Source organism: Mandrillus leucophaeus, unplaced genomic scaffold (genome assembly GCF_000951045.1).
Source record: "Mandrillus leucophaeus isolate KB7577 unplaced genomic scaffold, Mleu.le_1.0 Scaffold1595, whole genome shotgun sequence".
NCBI classification, from domain to species: Eukaryota; Metazoa; Chordata; class Mammalia; order Primates; family Cercopithecidae; genus Mandrillus; species Mandrillus leucophaeus.
In genome coordinates this window covers 40870-44919 of record NW_012101582.1, presented here as the reverse complement: position 1 = coordinate 44919, position 4050 = coordinate 40870, and the positions used below count along the sequence as shown (strand labels likewise).

General features: G+C 39.9%; 1 protein-coding gene across 1 annotated transcript in view; it reads left to right on the top strand.

Moving 5' to 3' along the window:
- Positions 1-3999: 3999 nt before the first annotated feature.
- The window catches only part of LOC105536454 (KAT8 regulatory NSL complex subunit 1-like), a gene marked incomplete at its 3' end in the record, with an annotated part of 3093 nt that continues 3042 nt past the window's right edge, over positions 4000-4050 (top strand). Inside the window, exon 1 of the mRNA XM_011975863.1 lies at positions 4000-4047. The remainder of the gene's footprint in view (positions 4048-4050) is intronic.

Sequence of the window (4050 nt, the reverse complement as noted above, 5' to 3'; positions counted from 1 at the left end):
TTTAAAGAATTGAATAATTTCAGAATAACTTTGATAAGTTTACTACTTAAGCACCGTCTGTAGTGTGATGTTAATTATGACCTTCTTTTTCATTTGTGCTGGAGTAAGACTGGGTTTTCCTAAGTTTTATATAAGTCATAAAGCATATCTGAGCCCTTGCCTGGGTCCTCAGAGGGAAGCTGTTTCCTGCGCTTGCTAAGTCTTACTGTATTGCTCTCAGGCAATAGGGTACAACTACTCTTCAAATGTTGTATTAATCATCTGGCACCAATAATATGCCTCCTTGCATTGCTCATATCAGCTACATATTGACATTCAAAAGAGGAGGAGATTGAAAGCAAATATCTGATAGTGATTTTTGTTTGTCTATGGGAAAAACCCTTTGCATATTATAAAACTGACTCAGAATATTTTGAACAACTGTCTTGGTCTAGCTTGACTGGTCTATAACACAGTGTTTAATAATATATTAGGAATTAGTATTATATTTAAAATTAGAAATGAGAAAAGACAACATAGAATAATTTGTGCCACACAGAATGCCATATGCCAGAAAGCACACAGGAGAAAACTCCATAAGCCCTGAAAATCTAGTTCTTTTATAGAATGTTGGTTAAAATACAACCCTGGGACAAGAAACTTATGGTATTAGTAATTATATGAGGCCAGGCACAGTGGCTCACATCTGTAATCCTAGCATTTTGGGATGCTGAGGCAAGTGGATCACCTGAGGTCAGGAGTTCGAGACCCGCCTGACCAACATGGTGAAACTCCATCTCCACTAAAAATACAAAAATTATCCGGGCATGGTGACACATGCCCGAAGTGCCTGAAGTCCCAGCTACTCGGGAGGCTGAAGCAGGAGAATCACTCGAACCCAGGAGGCGGAGGTTGCAGTGATATGAGATTGCGCCGCTGCACTCCAGCCTGGGCAACAGAGCGAGACTACATCTCAAAAAAAAAACAAAAAACAAAAAAAAAACACAGCAATAGACAGATTTGACCCATACGTGTATTGGTGCTTTTATGAATAATGTTTTCTCATTTATTTGAGTATTTTTATGTTAATGATTCGAATTGTCATACTATAAAGGAGCTTACTAGAGTGCTGTAGGGCCTACCATCCCATGTTGGTATTGCTCCAAAGATAAACTTTTTTGACTAAATTGGAGATTGCCCTCATTTGGGGTAGGGAATGGGGATGCTTAGTCCAGTGATTTAACAAGCATTTTGGTCTCAGGACCCTTTTTTCACTCTTAAAATTTGAGAACAGCATGTAACTTGTTTTTCTTAGAAGCTTGGAGAAATTTTAAAAAATACTTAATAAGTAATTCAGGCTGGGCATGGCGGCTCATGCCTATAATCCCAGGAGTTTGGGAGGCTGAAGCTGGGAGTTTGATACCAGCCTGGGCAACAGATGAGACTCCATCTCTACAAAAATTCAAAACATTAGCTGGGCATGGTGGCAAGCACCTATAGTCCCAGCTACTGGGAGGCTGAAGCAGGAGGATCACTTGAGCCCAGGAGGTTGAGGTTTCAGTGAGTCATGATTGTGCCCCTGCACTCTAGTCTGGGTGACAGGGCTAGACCCTGTTTGAAAATAACAGCAACAAATGATCTGTCTTGCACTTAAACATTCACTGGACATTTTATTGTTCACTGGGTTATGCAGATCTTCCAAATGTTACACATTACATTATGTGGAATCAAAAATTCACATTCATTAATATCGTCATAAGTCTGTCAAATCAGAAATGGCTTTTAAAATATTGGGAAAGTCCAAGTGCAGCAGCTCACACCCTTAATCCCAGCATGTTGGAAGGCCGAGGTGGGCGGATCACGAGGTCAAGAGATTACGACCATCCTGGCCAAAATGGTGAAACCCCGTCTCTGCTGAAAATACAAAAAATAGCCGGGCGTGGTGGCGCACACCTGTAGTCCCAGCTACTCGGGAGGCTGAGGCAGGAGAATCACTTGAACCCAGGAGGCAGAGGTTGCAGTGAGCTGAGATCGCACCACTGCACTCCAGCGTGGCGGCAGAGCGAGACACCGTCACACACACATACACCCCAAATAAAATCTTGGGAAAATGTTCATGATTGTTGATACAGTTTTCAAAAACACTAATCTTTGCTTTAAAAAATCAGATTTTATTATTGGCAGCAAATATATCATCATTGGTTTTCCTTGAAGTGACAAGTTCACTTTGTTCATTTGCAAGAAAATGTCTGCTAGTGAAGCAGGTTTCACATAATCAGTTTGTCAGTAGTTCTGCCAAGTAAAAATAGTGTTCCATGAGCAAAGCTCTAGTTCATTTTGCAACTCAGTTGTACTGTACTTTTTCCTGAGAATTCATAAAGCAGCAGAGTGCTTTATGCATACTTTCCCTTTCATCACAAAAAATACTTTTTAAAAATGCACTAAAGGCTCAAGGTAATTAATAATTTTTGCTGCTTCATCAAGGACATCTTAAGTGGAACTCCCTTAAAAAAAAAAAAACTGAGTGGAGAGTGTAATGACTATTGGTATAGTTTGGTGCCTCTGCCTTGATTTGTGCTAATAATGTGCCAGCAGTTTTGTTCACCTTTGTTTTTGTATTCTGATTGCAAATATCAACAGAGTGAAAAAGGCAGATAATATTCTAGTATTGCTATGAAAATACCTTTGATTTCACGAACCTCCAAAATAGTCTGTGAGATCCCCAGAAGTCCAGAGACTACACTTTAAAGAAAACTGGCTTAGTTCTTTACGTATGTTTCCTTTGACTCCCAGACCACATAGATCAAGGGGGGGGGGGGGATCAAACAGAGGCATATGACTGGGGTTTTTAGCTTGGTTACTAAATAAAAGCAGTTCCATTACCTAAGATAATGAAACAGGATGCGGAATAGTGTGCTGGAAGGAGGAAGTGAATTCTGAGCTTCAGGTGGCTTGAGGAACGTAGAGGTATGGGAATCTTAATATTAGTGCAGCTCAGAAGTTTTTCTTAGGGTTAGGTAACCTCACCATACTAGTGGTTTTTGAGAGAGAAGAGGGCAGAAGAGACCTTGTGCAGCACCAACATTTACGGGTCCAGGAGGAAGAGAAGAGGATGATAGTACAAGGACATCAGGAAAGAATTAGAAGGATATCGGTATTGTCCAGTGCTGAAGAGAAGTCAGATAGAATGGGGACTGAGCCTTGACCATTGGATTTGGTAATAAGATTACTGGTAACCTTTGCCAGAGCAGTAGGGGATGAAATCCAGATTATGGAAGAGTGATGAGTGCAGAGACAGTTATTTATACTATTCTTTAAAAGTTTTGGGGTAAAGGGAAAGAGAGATGTTGGGCAATTAAATATGAGAGAGAGGCTGTACTGAGGACAGAAGATACTTAAGTAAATTCTTAGGCTGAAAGGAAGAAGCCAGTAGAGAAGATACTGATGAGCACTTTGATCTGAAAGAAAAGAAAACTGATGAAACAAGTTGGTATTACAGATGAGGTACAGTTGGCTCTGTAGTATAATCTGTACTTCTAGTGAAGTGAGAAGCTGATGAAAACTGGATTCCCTGGCCAGAGAAATGCACAGACCTGTGATATTTGGCATACTTTTTTTTGTGAACACGGGAATTCCATACTAATTTTTTCTGTTTAATTATTGTTTAGTTTGATGTGTCTTGCTTTAAATCCATTTATTTCAACAAAAAGATTTTTTTTTAATGCAGATGATTTAATTTTAACAATCTGTGATTTTCTCTGAATCGAACTTGTGTACAACTTTCAGTCTGTAGTAACAAATGACAAGAAGAAGGGTGCAATTCTTTCTCTTGTGCAGGGATTTTGCTTCCCCCTTTCTTTCAGTTGAAAGATACTTGGGTCTCTCGAATAACTGGTACAATTAGCTCCAGAGTGCTTTCTTTCTGGAGGCAGTTTAGACAACAGCACTCAAGTAGTGCTTTTGTTAAAAATATATGTGTTTTTAAATGTGCTTGTATTTCTAACATTCTTTTCTCCTTTCTCTTCTAGTCTGTTCTCTGGGGAGGCAGTAAGGGGCCGTGGAGCTGGCCTC